The 18,713-nt window shown below is 36.1% G+C and overlaps 1 long non-coding RNA gene across 2 annotated transcripts in view; it reads left to right on the top strand.

Moving 5' to 3' along the window:
* The window catches only part of LOC149534547 (uncharacterized), a 123,451-nt gene extending 105,127 nt beyond the window's left edge, over window positions 1-18,324 (top strand). For both annotated transcript variants that reach the window (XR_016357786.1, XR_016357789.1), the window contains exon 3: window positions 18,078-18,324. This is a non-coding gene — a long non-coding RNA (uncharacterized LOC149534547). The remainder of the gene's footprint in view (window positions 1-18,077) is intronic.
* The last annotated feature ends 389 nt before the right edge of the window (window positions 18,325-18,713 follow it).

The raw sequence follows: 18,713 nt of genomic DNA on the forward strand, positions 1-18,713 counted from the left end.
CCTGAAGACTTTGAGGTTCAGCTCCACCAAAGAAGGCAAGGGCTGAAACAAAAAGACACGGATGTGGCTTCCTATACAAAATAATTTTAGAGATTATGCTTAAGATCCAAGAAGCAAGAGGAGGAACCAATCAAAGTTGCTAGATACCTAAGTGGTTTGAAGTGGAGTACCCAAGAAGAACTCAGCTTGTGGACTCCTACCATAGTCCAAAGGTGTCATCAACCAGCCTTGAAGGTAGATGAGAAGAACAAGAAGAGAAATGATTCAAATTTCAGAGGAAAGGGTAAAAGCCAAAGAGGACAAAGGGGACGTTACCAAGGAAGAGGTGGTGAACCAAAAGGTCAAGCTGAAAGTAAGACCAATGAGCAGCCAAATGAAACCTCACAAAGAGGAGGTCATAATAGAGGAAGAGGCAATCATAGTAGCTCTCAAAGAGGAAGAGGAGCAGGCAGATCAAATTCTTATTTTGCAAGCATGAAGTGCTACAATTGGGGCCAGCTTGGACACCCTATTTATAGGTGTCATGAGAAGCCTTCTTCTTTGAATCCAAGCAAGAGAGTGACATTTGTACAAGAGGATTGTTCAAACAACAAGGATGCTGATGTAGATCATCTTGAGTCTAAAAAAGGAGAGAGTTTAATGTATAGGAGGGTGCTAATCAAACAACCTGCCCCTAATGAACGCAAACAAAGAAGGGAATTGTTTAGAATCAAGTGAAATATTCTAGGCAAAGTGTGCAAGGTGGTAGTGGACTCAGGATCCACTAATAATGTCATCTCTGAAGAGGTTGTTACTAAACTAAAATTGATAAGGATACCTCATGAGAATACATACAAGGTCACTTGGTTAAATAAGGGGCAAAGTATCTTGGTTAATGAGCAAGCTTAGGTGGATTTTTCCATAGCTGGTTACAAGGACAAATTATTGAGTAATATCTTGCCCTTGGATGCTTGTCATCTTTTGTTAGGTAGGCCTTGGCAATTTGATAGGGAGATGGTTTATGATGGTAGGATGAATTCCATTTCATTCAGGAAAGAAGGTAAGACATTTAAAATTCAGTCTTTACTAGAAGAAGAGGGAACACAAGAAAAGGTTCCTAAGGTGTTGTTGTGTGGTGAGAAGGAGTTCTTAAGGGAACTTAAACAAACTGAAAATTAGAGATTTTCTATCATCTTGAAGTCCAAAGAAGAGGAAAAATCAGAAAAAGAACCCTTGCCTATTGAAATGGAAACCTTGCTTGATAAGTAAAAAGATATTGTAAGTGATGGTACCCTAGCTACCTTACCTCCAAGGAGAGTCATTAACCATCAAATTGACTTTGTTCCAAGTGCTTCATTACCCAATAAAGCAGCATATAAGCTCACCCTAGATCAGAATTTGGAAGTTGCAAGACAAGTTCAAGAGTTGTTGGATCAAGGCCTAATTCAAAATAGCATAAGCCCATGTGTAGTTCCTGTAGTTTTGGTAGCAAAGAAAGGAGAAAAATGGAGGCTTTGTACTGATTCAAGAGCAATAAACCAGATCACAATTAGGTATAGGTTTACCATACCCCAGATTGAAGACCTAATGGATTGTCTAGGTGGTGCTATGTACTTCACAAAGTTGGACTTGAAAAGTGGGTATCACCAAATTAGTATAAAGGGGGGAGATGAATGGAAAAAAACATTCAAGACTAATGATGGTCTTTATGAGTGGCTTGTAATGTCATTTGGTCTCTCAAATGCTCCAAGTACCTTCATGAGATTCATGAATGAAGTACTTAAGGACTTCACTAGAAGATTTGTGGTGGTGTACCTAGATGATATTCTCATCTATAGAAAGACAAAAGAAGAACATTTCAAGCATGTGGAGGCAGTCCTAAAGAGGCTTCATGAGGAGAAGTTGGCTATTAATCTTGAGAAATGTGAATTTTTCAAGCAAGAGCTAGAGTATTTTGGTTTCGTCATATCCAAAGGTTCTTTGAAAATGTATAAAGAGAAAGTTGTTGCTATCTTGAGTTGACCAACACCTACTATAGCCATCGAGGTAAGAAGTTTTCATGGTTTTTCACAATTCTATAGGAATTCCATTAGAAACTTTAGTGGGATTTGTGCACCTTTGTTGGATACTATCAAAGGAGGTGTCAAAACAAAATTTAAGTGAAACCTAGAGGCTGAAAAATCCTTTGAGTTATTGAAGAAACAAGTAGCTACCCAGCCTATATTGCAATTACCAAGCTTTGAGAAGTTGTTCACCTTAGAATGTGATGTAAGTGGTTTAGCCATAGGTGGTGTTTTGAGTTAAGAGGGCAGGCCCATAGCTTTTTATAGTGAAAAACTTAATGAAGCCAAAAAGAGGTATTCATCTTATGACTTAGAGTTGTATGCCTTAGTGCAATGTCTTAGGAAGTAGAGGCATTATTTATTACCTAAGGAGTTTGTGGTGTTTACTGACAACCAAGTCCTTAGTTACATAAATACCCAAGACAAATTAAGAAATAGGCACTTGAAATGGATGGAATAATTGCAGGCTTTCACTTTCACCATTAAGCACAAGAAAGGGAAACTTAACAAAGTGGCAAATGCACTCAGTAGAAGGGTCATGATAGTCCAAGAAGTGCAGCTCCATAGGATGGAAATAGAAGGATTCAAACATCTCTACAAAGATGATGAAGATTTTGGTGAAGCAAACAAGGTATGTTCAGATTTTGAGAACCATTTTCATAGAAAGTTTTCAGAATATACTTTGCAAAATGGGTTACTCTTCAAGGGTAATCAGTTGTGTGTTCCCAAGAGATCTACAAGGGAAAATCTCATTCAAAAGAAACACAATGGTAGCTTAAGTGGCCATTTTGGCATGAGAAAAACTTTGGAACTTGTACAAAGATTTTCCTTTTGGCCTAGATTTGTCAAAGATGTTACCAGGAATGTGGAGCAATGCATCATATGCATGAAATCAAAGAAGGTATGAGTAATGCAGGTCTTTACCAGCCTTCACCAATTCCTAACCATCCATGGGATTGTGTAAGTATGGATTTCATTGCTAGTTTACCCAAAACCAAGCAAGGATTTGATAGTATTTTTGTTGTGGTGGATAGGTTCAGCAAAATGACACATTTCATTCCTTGTAGGACTACTAATGATGCTAGTCATATTGCTCATTTTGTTCTTTAAGGAGGTGGTTAGGATTCATGGACTTCCTATGAGTATTGTTTCAAATAGAGATGTGAATTATGAGTCATTTTTGGCAAACTCTATAGAAGAGGCTTGGTACTAACATGTCTTTTGTCTTAGCTTACCATCCTCAAACTGATGGTCAAATTGAAGTGGTTAACGAAACCTTAGGCAACCTCTTGAGGTGCCTTACAAAGGAGTATGACCAGTCTTGGGATATGGTGATTTCATAGGTTGAATATGCATACAATAATAGCAAAAATAGAACAACCATTAAAAGCCCTTTTGAAGTGGCTTATACCATGCATCCTAGAGGTGTGTGTGAGTTGAGGACTCTTGGAGACTTGGATAAGAGGAGTGGACAAGCTGAAGACTTTGTTCAAACTATGAAGGAGATTCAGGACCAAGTTAGGTAAACTATCCAAGATAACACTAAAAAACTCAAGGCTAAATTGGATGAAAAGAGGAAAGATATACAATTTGTTGTTGGTGACTATGTCATGTTGCATTTGAACAAAGAAAGACAACAAAAAGGTGTTCCCACCAAGTTACAAATGAAGAGGATGGGACCATGCAAGATTTTGGCAAGGTATGGAAAAAATGCTTACAAGGTGGACTTACCTCATGATCTATGCATATCACTAATCTTAAATGTTCAAGATTTGGTAGCTTTAAAGGGTGTTGTGTCTCCAACTACTATAGATATTAATGAAGATGTGGACCCTGCTATAACACCTTAGGTCATCAAATTGGAAGTAGAGAAGGCATTGGAAACAAGACCCACAAATGCAACTAGGCACAAGGTTTACTTTGAGAACCTTACCAAATGGAAGGGAAAAATTGATTTAGAGGCTACTTGGGTGGCTAAGACTGAGTTTATGAAGCTAGTAATTCCTTCAGATCTTCTTCAAGCTAGAGTTACTTGACTTTCCCTTGCGGGGGAGTATGGTGCAGGAACACCTAAGCAGGCTAAGTGTGAAACCTAAGTATTTCCTTATTTTTGTCTTGTAGTGATGCTAGCCACATCACTAGTCTAATAATAGGATCAACTTGGTCCTAAGGTGAGGTTAATTAGGTTAGAAGAACCCCACAATGCAATATTGCTCCTAATTGCTCAAAATTGCTCATTTGGCTCAATAGAGAATTTTTGGGTTTTGAGGGCCAAATAGGGAAAGAAAGTGTTTTAGGGTCCCTATTAGGTGTTTTGGATCCATATTAATCCTTTTCAAAATTTTGGTAGCAAGTAGAGTAATTTTGGGTAGACAATTTGCAAAATTCCAAAAATTGTTCATCGTTCGCAAAGTTGTCATTGACAACTTTTGCAACTTTCATGCAAAAAGAGAAACTTCTTTGTGGGAGACCTTCAACTGCTTAAATTAGTTAGAAACATCCATGCCAAGCCTATATTAGGTCAAACTCAACCTTTTCAAGAGGTTGGAGGAAGGAGAAATGAGAGTTTAGGGATTGTAATTAGCATTTTTACTTATTACAACAGTTTCTTGCTTTGAGTGTTTTTTCATGCTTTGTACAGATCAGACTTAGGTTTTTTTGAGTTGGAAGTGTTAGTGGTAGTTTTCCTTCATTTATTTTTTTTATCTTTTGTGTTGTTATAGAGAGTTTTGTGTGTTCGAATAAATTATTTTGTAAGTTAGCAGGTTGCTTTTCTGAACTAGGCAGCTAATAAAAAATGGAATCTTAGGGCCTTTTCCCACTGTATAAAATGTATGGCCTCTTGGGATTTTGAACTATACTCCTTTTAAATTATGTTAAAAAAAGGAGAGCCCATGGGAAGCATGGAAAGCATTTTTAAAGTGATGCCCTAGGCAAGCCAAATGCAACTTGGCTAGGAATCACAGTTGGAAAAATGAGCTATGGAGTGGATTGAGCATGTAAAAACCTCAATCCAGCCACACAATGAGTAAGGAGAAGGTCTAAGATTTATTCAATCCAAAGGAGAAGTCTTGGAACATTTTCCAAGGTGGTTTTCCATCACAACAACAATAAAGCACTTGAAACCCTCATTTTTGGCCAAAAATTGTACTTTGGTTGTATGGATAGTTTGGGGGTTGGAAAATCATAGAATATTGAAGTACTCCAAAAAGGGTATCCTTAAATGGAATTTTTTTGTAGGGTTGTTAAGAATTTTTTCAATAAATCTTGTTGCCAACTATTTAGGAGTGCTTATTCCTAATAGCCTTTTTGAAGCAATTTGGTGTATTTTTCCTAGTAGATAGAATGCACCTATGAAATAAACATTGTTTAGGGTCATGGATGTTAGAAGGAGTCTAAACAAACCCTAGATGAAGAACTAGCACCCTTGGGGCTATGTATGGACTTGAGGGTTAGTAGTGGACTAGAGCCGGCTAGGAAGAAATTTGATGTTACTTTGTTAGTGTGCCCCCAACTGAAGGATTATGATATCTTGAGCAAGGTCCTAGTAAGAATAGGGTGTGAAGAAGCCCTAGTGGGTCTAGTGATTGACCTAAGGTAGCCCTATGAGAGCTTGGGGTTTGGAAGCAAGGTTGGGGTGTTACATCAAAAGGTCATAAGGTTCACTGAGCTTTCCAAGGACATCAAACTAATCAACACTAATATTGAAAAAAATTGCAAACACAATTATGCAAATAGGTGTCAGATCAATGTAAGAGGGCAGTTCTTTGGAACATAGAAAAGGAAATACTTCCTTATGCTCTCTTAGATGATCAATCATCAAAGCACTCCATTTGTGATAGTTCCTCTTTGTCAATGTCAGCCTTAAACCAAATTGACATTTGTGACAAGTCTCCATGAGATCAATAAACGTATGCACCTCCCAAAATACAAAAATAATCAATGACCCCCCCTGACACTTTATATTTAGTGTGATTATAATAGTCACTTGTTAATTTAGGGCCTGAGTGGACTTCTGATTTTTCTATTTACAACCTCCTCTTGGAGTTCAAATCTAGCGCTTAGCAATGTTGCTCAGATATACAACAATTTTGAAGCTTCATCAAAGCAATACAATGCAAAAAAAGAGCTATTTCTTAAAGTGATGTTTGTGTCCACACAAGCCTATAATCTAATTGAAGATTTGGAAAGCAGATGAAAAATTATGCACTTTCAAAGAAAATGAAACCTGAATATGTGTCCAGATGACCCTGAACTAAGCCTTTGAAGTTGCAAAAATCAGGATTTGTGATTTGCAGAAAAATTCAGTAACATAGATATCAAACATCATGCACCAATGTGTAGATCACAAAATTCTACCCCAAAATAAAAAAAAGTTGCTTGAAAAAAGGAGTATATATGAGGGAGGTATCACTATTTAAAAATCACCTCTGTAATTATTTTTCCTGAATTGCCATTGTCGCACCTCCAAAAATCAAATGACTCTAAATTTCACCTCAGATGTTTGATTTTGATGAAAAAAAAGTCAATTTGGGGGTTTTCTGACCTTCTAAATGTGATGCAAATATCTGATTTGCACCAGTAAGCTCCAATCTTCACCTAAAAAAATCTCTCCTACTAGCCAATTTCGCAAATTGGGCCTTTGGGTTTCGGTTTGCAAAAACATTTTACAGAATTTCAAAAAAAAAAAATGCAAATCCAAAAAATAATTGAAAATCCAAAAGGAGATGCAAATGAAAAATGCAGATCTGAAAATTAAATGCACAAATCTGAAGTGATCATACCAATTTCGCAAATTGGGCCTTTGGGTTCCAATTTGCAATTTTTTTGCCTCAGATTTGACTATGGCCTAAAGGTTGAAAAATTTATAGTCAAAATTCACTGAATTGACACTCTGGACTCAATGGTGAGGTTTTCTTTGGCTCTAGATGCTCCCAATAACTACATATACTCTGGATTTGAATCATGGCCCTTTGAGAGGTGAAGCAAAAAATGGTCTCCAATGGCTATGAAATGAAGCTCCCTTAGCTTTGATACCATGTAAGAATTTTCCTTAGGGCAAAATGACACCAAGATCAAGAAGCACAAGACTTAGCACAATATCGACCAAATGATGTATGATCATAACAATATGAGAATGAATAACTGATTCTTTGAATATCAGATTATTCTATGATAGATGATTTCCTCATGTACATACACACTAGAAGTGTTTGTATATAAAGGCCTCTAGAATGAATAGGGGTCAGTGAAGAGATAAGCTCAATAACTAAGCACATGTCCACTAGAGGTGGATTATCCTCCATTGTGCATGCATGTATGTGCAACAATGAGAGGATAAGTATGACAAGGTGTATCTCATATAGAGATGTTGTAGACACCATGTGCTTAAATTAGTTGCTAACCATTGTGTTGTCAACAAGACAACTCATATGACAATGCATACTCCTAGGTGTCTAGATAATGCATTAACCTAAGTAAACTTAAGTAAAATGTAAATAGTAATTAATTATTTACACTAACAATTTTCATAATTTTTGTGTTTCTATAATTACTCTTTACAAACGTTGGCTATAAGATCATATTGTAACTATTAAATAACTGTGGATTGTATAATTACTATCTGACTTTTTTAGTGTGACTATTCTCCGAAAAGGGTCTAATCACTTAAATTTGGTGTTATATCTTTATTTTTTATAAATATGAATTTGTAGGTGTTTATCTATTTTATAATAATTAAAGAGGTTTGTAAGAATTTCTTTGCATTATATCTCTCATTAAATTTGTAAGTGTTATCTTTCACTTTTCTTCCTTTTAATATCAAGTTCTAGTAGATTGTTAGATTAAAAGATAAAGCAAACTTACTCAAAATCTAGTCTAAGAAATTATTCTACTACATAATATGAAATAAAGAAAAATTACAATAGAGTTAATGACCACAAAATATTAAAAAAACTAAGAACAAATGTATACTATCATGCGATCTCACAATTGACTAAATAAATAACTTGTTAGAGGGAAAATACATTTATTAGAAAGTGGGGAGGTAAAATTGACCAATGTGAAAAGTAACTCAACTACCAAAAAAAGATGAGATTTATGTGCATGGAAGATGCCATAAGCTCTTATTATGACCCACTTAGTATATCTAATAAGGCTAAAATAAAAGTGTGAGAAAATATATGATGCCCAACTAAGGAAAATAAAAAACCTATTGCCAACACCATTTGTGTGCATAATTTTGAATCAAAAGCCTAATATATAAGTTAAGCCCTTAAAATTGAACATCAAAGTCTAATGAAAAGATTTTAATCAATTTAAACAAAATGAACATGTGTTATAATGTGATTGTGATACTCAAAGTGCAAGCAAGCACTATAATATCATTACAGTATACCATGATAAGTAATCTATAATGGAAAATGAATGCCTAGATATATGAGTTGAGACAAATAGTGCCTAAAGCATATCCATAAATAAGAGTAAAAATTAATTAAGAAGATTAGGAAACTTAGCTCAAGGCTTTGTTGTAGAATATTCTTTATAGGTGTTGTTCTTTGTTTATTCAACGTGTCTACACTAATCTTTATATTAGACGATTCTATTTTGGATATGTAATTAATTTTTGCCCACTCTAAGTGAACATTTATAGGTGTCAATCTAGATTAACTATTTTGACACCATTTTTTATAAAAATTAATTTATGTTGTTATATTTATTCAAGATTTACTTTGTCTCAAATTCCTAGATAGGGTGATGCCAATAGCACTAATGAGGACATTGTACCTTGGTGAAAGATGCTTAAATCCTCTCTCAACCAAGGTAGTCAAAACACTTACATCACTTTAACAATTTTTTTAATGTGAAAGATGCTTTAAATAGTCATGGAAATGTGTAAGCTTAACTTATCATTGTTGTTGTAGATTTTATACTCTACTATAATTTAGAGTTGAACTTCTCTTTGAATATGTCTCCATATATCTCTATCTAAAAGCAAATTAATACTTTAGATTCAATTCTAATACCATAAGTTTAAACTAGATTGAAATACAGCCTTTTTGAATCTTCTATATTTAAAAAGAATAAAACTTGAAGCTCCACTGAGACATCTAAGATGAATTCATTCAAAACTTATATCATATAATACCAATAAAGAAACACTTATGATACATTAATTATTATTAGAAAATAAATAAATTCAAATGGATGAAAAGAAAAGGAAAAAATACCAGCTAGACACTTTTAGCCTTGTAGCATTTTTATTAAGATACAACTTAGATGTTGTAGTACACCTTTTTCTAGCAATTGTGCATGTAATTTGAGTATTGATGTTTCAAAATTCTGACTGCCTTCAAACATCACATTAAGAAGGAAATTAAGTTTGGAAAAATAAATCAATTTTGATTATTTAACACTTTTAGTCTAGGAATTTAGCCTTAGTATATAATATTTTTAAACAATCCACACTAATTCCTTATTTAGCCTTGCATATGTGTGAAATTATGAGTATATGTTCTAAGAAGGTGAAGGCATTTAGACAATTGCTATTGTTCCTACATTTAAATCTATTTATGGAAGTGTAGCTCCAATGCATGCATATTTTCATTTCAATAATACGCTTGCATCTTTTGATAGGACTCACTATACATTGCACTGAAAAATCTTAGGCAGACCTGGTTCATGGTAGCATAGTCTAATCACTTCCTACCATTTTTTTGTTAAATTTAGAGAGACCTACTTTGAAAGTAGAAATCTAATTGTATTGAGCAATATCTATGCTTCTAATAGCAAGGTAGGGAGAAAGGAAATGTAGGATAAGTTGGTTAGGATCTTAGAAAAAATGAAGGATAAGCAATTAATGTGTATGGGAGACTTTAATACGCCCCTTTATCATTCAAAGAAATTAGGTGATAATAGGGATTGCCCTAAAAGCTTGCAAGATCTCCATGATTTTATGAGCAGAATGGACTTTATTCATGTGAAACTAAGAGGGAATCCATTTACTTGGACCAATAATAGAAAGGGAAGAGACCTTATCTAGGTTAGACTAGATAGGCTAATGGTGACAAGGAACTGGAATCGACTAGGCAATTCCCTTTTGGAGAACCTCACTAGAACTACTTCTGATCATTCTCCCTTAATCTTGCAGTGGAAGGATGGTTTAAAAAGTGGGCCAAAACCTTTCAGATATGAAATAATGTGGCAGACTCACCCAAAATTCAAGGGTAGAGTTCAAGAATGGTAGAATATCAGGATAGACGGTACTTCAATGTATAGACTGGCCCAAAAACATGATAATATAAGGAGAAATGCTAAGGGCTGGGCTAAGAGTTCTTTTGGAGACTTGTTTAAAGTCAAAGGTGAAGTGGAGGAAAAACTTTAAAAACTCCAAGGGGAGATTGTTGTAGGAATTAACCTAGAAAGTGCTACTCAGGAAGAAGAGGAATGTAGAAAAAAGTGGAAAGATATAATTTTGAGGGAGGAAATTTTTTGGAAGCAAAGATCATGAGTCCAATGGTTAACTGAGGGTGATAAAAACACTACTTTTTTCCACAGGTCAGCCTCTAACCATAAAAGAAAAAACACAATCTGCAGGCTGGAAGGTGAAGGGGGAAGAATTTATAAGGATCAGGAGGAGATGGGAAGACATGCAATGGAATACTTTAGCGAGGCATACATTAAGGACAATAAAGTAGGAAATTTGGTGATTAGAAGAAGCTTGATTAATATGATCCCTTAGGTGCTAGGTGTGGTGGAAAACAATCACATTCTAGGAAACATTATGGAGGAGGAGATGAAATGTACGGTGTTTTCTATGAAACCTTATAAGGCCCTAGGTTGGACGGTTTCCCTCTAGCTTTTTTCCAACATTTATGGGAGGTTGTTAAATTTGAATTGGTTTGGGCTACCAGAGATTTTTTTAGAATTGGGAAGATGCTAAAGAGGATCAATAAGACATTTATTGCTTTAGTCCCTAAAACTTTGACTCCCTTGAGCCTTCTGGATTTTAGACCTATAAGCCTATGTAATATTGTTTATAAGATATTTGCTAAGGTCTTGGTTAATAGAATAAATCTTTTCTTGGAAAAAATAATTGGCACTCCACAAAGAGGATTTGTTCTAGGGAGACAAATCCTAGATGTGGCGATAACCGCACATGAGATCATTCATTCAATGGAAAAAAATAAAAGACCTAGAATGGCTTTCAAATTGGATATATCTAAGGCTTATGATAAGGTTAAGTGGGATTTTCTCTATGATGTGCTTGAAAGAGTGGGGTTTAATGACAAGTTTATAAATCTGATTAAGATGATGGTTGGCTCGGTTTAGTACTCTGTTCTTCTAAATGGTTCCCCCTGGGGCAATTTTGGAGCGAAGAAAGGTTTAAGATAGGGTGACCCTCTTTCTCCCTACCTTTTTACTATGGTTGCTAAGGTCTTAGGGATGTCTTTCTCTAAACTAGTTGATACAGGTTGTGTCGAAGGGGCTAAGCCTACGACTACTGCTGATACTGAAGTTCTGCAGCAATTTGTAGATGATACATTCCTTTTTGGAGAATCTTCGATTATGGAGGCTAAAGCTTGGAAGACTATTCTTCGTAATTATGAAGAAAGTTCAGGTCAGAAAGTTAATTACAACAAGAGTAAGATCTATTCCTTTAATATTGATGCCTCATTACAAAGGAGGATAAGGAACATTTTGGGTTGTCAGTCAGCCAACCTCTCGGATACCTATCTTAGCCTACTGCTAACCACTAAAGAGGTGACTAATGACTTCTAGAATACTATAGTGGAAAGAATTCAAAAGAAACTTATAGGATGGAAAGGGAAAATTTTAAGAAATGCTGGTAAATTACAATTTCTCTTGGTAGCTCTCCAAGGCATTCCTATTTACTTCCTATCCCTTTTCAATATCAACCAAAATATGGCTGATAGGATTGAGAGAATACAAATGAATTTCCTCTGGTTTGGAATAGAGGAGAAAAATAAATTGAGCCTGGTCAACTAGGAAGAGGTGTGCAAACCAAAGGAGAAAGGAGGGTTGGGAGTAAGAAGACTTCGTGACCTTAATAAGGCCCTCCTTACGAAGATTGGCTGGAGATTGGGAGAAGATAATACTGATTGGGGTAATATGATGAAAGCTAAATATTTGTCAAATTCCCTTTTCAATTGGAATCTTTTCAATAATGATCTTCTAGGAGGCTCTAAAATATGGATGAATATTGTTAAGAGTAGAGGCTTATTGAGGGAAGGAACAAGGTGGATAGTGGGGAATGGTCATAGCATCAGATTCTAGGAAGACAATTGGATGGGAGGGAAACTACTGGTTTTCAGCAAATTTAAAAGAATACTGGAGTTACTTAAGGAAGACATGGGAAAAAAGGTGGAGGACTATATCAACCAGGGGAGGAAGTGGAAGAAGTTATATAAAGATACTTACTCCCAGGAGGATATTCAGCTTCTCAAGGAGTTGGAAGAGCTCCTAAGAGCACAAAGACCCCCAATTCTAATCCAGGAGGATATTAGAGTCTGAGACTTAACTTTGAGTGGTAACTTTATAGTCAAATTGGCCTACAAGCACCTCTTTAGCAAGGGCCTCTATCCACCATCATGGAGTAATGTTTGGATTAGTAACCTTCTCCCTAAAATTAATTTTTTCTAGTGGATGCTTCAGAATTTTAACTATAGACAATTTGAAAAGAAGGGGCTTTTATATAACAAACTAATGCTATCTCTGCAAGGATAAGGAGGAAAATATCTCTCACTTATTCCTTGAATGCCAGTATGCCTTAAAGATATGGGCTATGGTGTGGGAGAGATTTGGTCTGAATTGGGTTATGAAAGACAACTTATGTTAATTCGTGGAGAACTAGTGTTGTCCCTTCTACAACCCAAAATTGGTCTTTTCATGGAAAATTATTCCACCATATATTTGTTGGCATATATGGAAAGAAAGAAATAACAAAATATTTCAAGAGGAGGAAAAACCGGTGGAGGTGGTTTTTGGAATAATGGAGAAATTGCTAAAGGAAAATATTAGGGTTGCCAAATGTAAGTTACCAAAGGAAGAACTAGGTAGGCAAGAAGGTCAAATTGCTAAACAATGGGGTATTCAGGAGGATTTTTACCTTTTCGATAACTCAAAAATGTTAAAGAGATAGCAAACGAGATGGAAACCACCTACCCTTACTCAATTCAAACTAAATTTTGATGGTGCTGCTAGAGGAGGTATATGTGCGGTTTGTGGAGTGCTATAGGACATGAATGGAGATGTGTTGTTAGTCTACGCTGGGAAGGTGGGGAGTGGAAGTAATAATCTGGTCGAGGCAATGGCTTTGCTTTGGGGTCTTCAAATGATTAGTGAAATGCAACTTAAGGAAATAACCATAGAGGGGGACTCCAAATTAATTATTGATTTGGTTAATGGAATGTCCCAACAGGGATGGAATATTCAGACTATCATTATGGACATTAGGCATATGTTAGAAGGGATGGAAAACATCCACCTGCAACACATCTATAGGGAAGGAAATAAAGTGGCCGATGCAGCGGCTACCATGGGGTTTAAATTAACGACAGTCATGTGTTGGAGAAATATGGACAATCTAAATGAGAATATTAAGTCCTTGATACACAAGGAAAGAGGGGGGAGTATCATTTAATTATGGCTATAAAATTTAAGGCTAGGGCCAAATTTGGCAATCCTTTCCTTGGGGAGTTGAAGTACGCAAAATTTTTAAGGAAATGAGGAGAAGATGTGGCCGTACAAATGGAGAAATGAATGAACACAATTTAAGAAGAGTGTCATTTCATCATTATGGTAACACACTGCAGAATTCAAATTACTTCCCCTTTGAAAGTACGAATGATATCATTATTCAAATTGTTAGAGATTTTCAAGGTGTTAAAATTATGATGTTAAACAAGCACGATTCCCATAATGAATTCGCTTGGGATTTTTAAGCTTATTGAGCATGAGTTTGTAAAACCTTTTTGCTCATTGCTAAAAATCTCAGGTTTGATAGTATTCGCAGTGTTCTTGTAGACAAGGAGGTTTAGATGCACATCACAGAGGTGGAGGAACTGGAAATTGGCAAGGAAGATATGGGTGGAGAATTGAATAGGCTGAAGCCCACGAAAATTGAGAATTTCAAAGACAGGATGGCTACCTAGTTCCTGCCAAAGGAAGGGAGTTTTCTGCCTTACATGCAGTCGATGGCGGGGTATGATGAGAATTGTGCCCTCTAGTTCATCAATGGGTGGAACAGTTGCAAGGTAACCATTAATGGAATCACATTTCAAGTGAATGAGGAAGTTATTGCAATGGCTACTGGTCTTTCAATGAAAGGAAAAAAATGGAGAAAGGTCACTAAAATCATTGACAAGGCCAGTATGAGCAGTTTTTTTGCAAAGGGTGATGAACCAGTGTGCTACAGAGGAGGTTTTAAGAGGGATAAGCTGCCAGCCCCATGGGATGATGTTTGCCTAGTTCTCATGAAATACCTTATGTTAGAGGGTAGGTTTGATGTTTACTACTACTATCATTTTCCCTTATTGAATCATTTTAGAATTAGGGATTTTATTTCTATCCCATTTTTTTTGTTGCATTCTCTAGAGGATACGGTTAGTGATGTTAGGGAGAAGAGGAATAAGGGCCATAACTTCACCATTATCCACCAAGGCCTGATTTTTTGCCTATACCAATTCCATCTTTCCCTTTGCCCCCCTAGGGTGGTGGTAGTTGATAACCAACTCCTCCAGTAGAATTCACCCCCGAGTACCAGTACTAGTACCATAATTCATACCCCGCAACCCTCCCCTAGTCGTGAAAATAAGAAAAAGAAGAAACCTGATGCGGCTGTGGACAAAAGGGTAGTAAAAAGATTAAAGTGAAAATATCCGTGGAGGTGGAAGAGGAGGAATCAGAGGAGGAGGCATGTGGAAAGGGTAGGAGAAGATTAGGAAGAATAGCCCTGTCCTAGTCAAGGTGCAAGAAAAAATCTAACAGATTCAAGGTTGATGGGGTGGAAGAGGAGAGCTCAGAAAATAATGAAGAAGAGAGGGAGGAGGAGGATAACTCTGATTCCAAGAGAGATAAAGGGAAGGAGGAGGTAGAAAAAGGTGTTAACTGTGTAGACAATTCTATTGATAATGCCCAAATGTCTGCTAAAAATACTCAGATGTTGGCTAGAAATGCTGTTACCACGGAGACTACCCATGTTTCAGCCAGCTTCACCCTGCAACCCATTACTTTCTGTGAAGATAGTAGTAAAGTGGACACCTCCCCCATTACCATTTCCTCCCTAGTCAAGGAAAATCTAAGGTTTTTACTAACCCAAGAGTTTTGCAGGATAATAACCAGGTGGGAAAAGCTAAAGAGAAAGCAAAAAAGGCGGGAATGGATAATAAGGAGGACACTGAGGAGCAACTAGAGGAGTATGTCAAATTGGACAAAAGGGTTAGAACTTTAGAAGAAGGATTTTTCACCTTCTCTAAATTTGCTCTAAGGGTCACCCACGCTCCAACCACAACTCTCCAACTGCTGGCACAAGAGAAAGAAGAAATAGGAATGGACATGGAGGATCATAAGCTCCTTTTTAAATTCCTTGCTAATGACTCGGCTTGGGTTTTGCTGGCTGGGAAGGGAAAGGAAAAAATTGTGAATTAAGATTTTTAGTTTTAAAGGATCCTTGGATCCAAGTTGTATTTTGTTAATCTGCTATTACTTCATTTTCTGGTTTCCAACTGTTGCTTAGACTTGGGTTGGCCTGGTTGTGCCAACAGTTTGTGTGATGAACTTAAGTAGGCAAACATTATAGACTTCTATTATAGTTCAGTTGCTTCTGTTCATAGTAGTATGCTGGTTAGTTACTTGCATAGTATTATTGTGGTTAAGTTGAACTTTAGTATGTTTTTACTTCAGTAGTATTCACTGTTGGTCTCTACTGGTGATGTGCTGGTTACCAACATTTTGGTTTTAAAGGCCGACCCCCTTGTTTTTCGTCACTTTTTATTTCAAAAAACACTTTTAGTCTGGAAATTCAGTCTTAGTATATAATGTTCAAACAATCAATAGTAGTTCCTTATTTCGCCTTGCATATGTGTGAAACTATGAGTATATGTTCTAACAAGGTGAAGGCATTCGCACAATTGCTATTGTTCCTACATTTAAATCTGTTTCTGGAAGTGTAGGTCCAACGTATGCATATTTTCATTTCAATAATACACGCTTGCATCTTTTGATAGTACTCACTATACATTGCACTGAAAATTCTCAGGTGGACCTGGTTCATGGCAGCACAGTCTAACCACTTCCTACTATTCGGGTGTTAAATTTAGAGAGACCTGCTCTGAAAGTAGAAATCTAATTGTACTGAGCTCATATGGTTATACAGAAATAGAAATTCTTGTTTTTCAAAAGGTCATAATATGTTCAGTATTCATATATTTATATCACAAGTCTCTTTACAAGGCTGTAGACATTAGCACTTCTGTCTATAAGCAGCTTACAACAGGCTATATTTACACTAAAATCCTCCTTTACAAACTCTTATAAACAGAAGATCCTGTCAATAAAAAAATCAAACCCGATTCCAATCACTCCAAGAAAGTAAACATTCTCCATTGTTTTCCTCAACTTCAAACAGCGGCATATTTTGGGAGAATTTCTCATACATCACCATCAGTCTCCTCCCAGTTCCATAAAAAGTTGGCATATGAAGCAATTACATAGCTGCCCACATCAACCATTACCAATTATGCATTGCTAGAGAAACCAAGAGAACCAAGATTTAAAAGCTTAAAAAGGATGAAAACGATTCTTGACTATTCATGAGCCAAGGAAACCAAGATGTAAGAGAATAAAAGGAAGTGGGCTATTGGTTACCAGTCATGAGGAGAGACCTCGATGGCTTGTTCAAAGTAAGTTTGGGCTCTGTCTCCGTCTTTGTGAAACTCCCAAATGAGTTGGGCGTAAAGTGAGAGGGATTCTCCATCTGCAGGATCGGCCAGAATTGCCCTTCCATAGAATTCCTCTGCCTTGTTAATGTTCCCTTTCACCTTACAACATGACCATCAGACACCATTTGCTTTCAATTAGAAGTAAAACATGAGAAAGAATAAGAATGAGAGATATCAAAATCTCCATGCCCATCAATTGTTTCAATGTGAACGAACCCTAATCATCATGGGAAGCCTGGTAGCTTACCTCGTATAAATATTTGGCATAGTTCTTGAGAAGGAGTGGGTTTTCAGGATTCGCCTTTAAAATCTCTTGATAATATGCTTCTGTAAGCCTGCAACAACATTCTTCTGGCTTTCTCATGCGGTGAAGTGCCAAATGAAAATGTGAGAAAGTTTTTTTAAGTAGAATAGAATACTTGTCTCTAAGTCTCGCAGTTATATTCCTGGAAATCCAGATGGACGGACTCAATCTTGGCCTGATAGCAGGGAAACGTTTGAGTAACATTTTTGCATGCTATCTGGAGATTTCAAAAGGTCTGAAGAACTGTATAACCTTTAATTGTACATCGTTGTGGTGCTTAGAATTCTGCTTATGTCCATTGGATATGGGTGCAACACAAGAGCATAGAACATGTAACGTCAGCCATCAGCATCTGCGTCGCAAGGAGTGGGTGGAGGCTTTCCTGCAGTCGAATCAGAGTGGGACGTTGATTTATCCTGATTCCCTTTTTTTTCAAAAGATCAAGCAAATTCCTTTTTTGTTTTTATTTTTATTCAAGTAAAAATCTTTTGAGATAAATACGGTATGTAAAATTTGGTATGTGGCATCTCTTGGTATGCTAAAATGATATTAATAGTTTTTGGTCTGATTGAAAAGACATTAGTGTAGTATGACAAATTTATAATATGTAAATTTATTGGGAGGTTATGTGTACTACAAGCCAATCAAAATATTATGTCATGTTCAATAAAGTAAATTATGGAGACAAATAAGTTAAAAAATTTATAATAGATTTGTATTCGTTGTTAGTAATTATAATGCATGCCTTTTATTTTGAAATTATAATTTTAGGAACTCAAAATTTAAGGGGTTTAGCTTGGTTGAAGTGATGAATTCTCATTGTGGAGACCTTGGTTCAAATCCCAAGAAGGACATCTTTGTGAAATTTTAAGTTGTGACTCTTGGTCCTTCAAATGTTGTTTCTAGTGTGGTTGCTCGAAAGGAGCTTGAATAAGCTTGTAATTCTCATGTTGTTGCTTGAATGAGCACAAGATTTATAAACAATTTCAATATTAAAAAGTTTTTTGAATTACCAATACATTAGGTATCTTTATGTTCCACAAAGCATTATTTGTTTGAAAAATTAGACCTCCTCCTCCTACTTCCTCTTCCTCTTCCTCTTGTTCTCTCCTTCCAAGAGCACTTTCTTTTATCATTTTTGGTTGATTTATACATTAAAAGTGACTACCTAATGCATGTCCAAAAGAATAGTGAAGAAGGGAGTTAAGTATTTCGAGCATTTCATTGCATAGAATCATGGAAGTACTCTTAAATTATCCTTGAAAACACATACTTCTTACCAATGTTGGCATTTCCACAAACATAGTTGAAAGAAATGGCAATATTGTACTTGTAGAGACCAAGGAACCTCAAAAAATACAATACAAGGAGTCCCTAGGTCTTTCATATTTATTTCAATAACCTATC

This window comes from Cupressus sempervirens, chromosome 10 (assembly GCF_028749045.1).
Source record: "Cupressus sempervirens isolate cs-2001-9-10 chromosome 10, ASM2874904v1, whole genome shotgun sequence".
Taxonomy (NCBI): domain Eukaryota; kingdom Viridiplantae; phylum Streptophyta; class Pinopsida; order Cupressales; family Cupressaceae; genus Cupressus; species Cupressus sempervirens.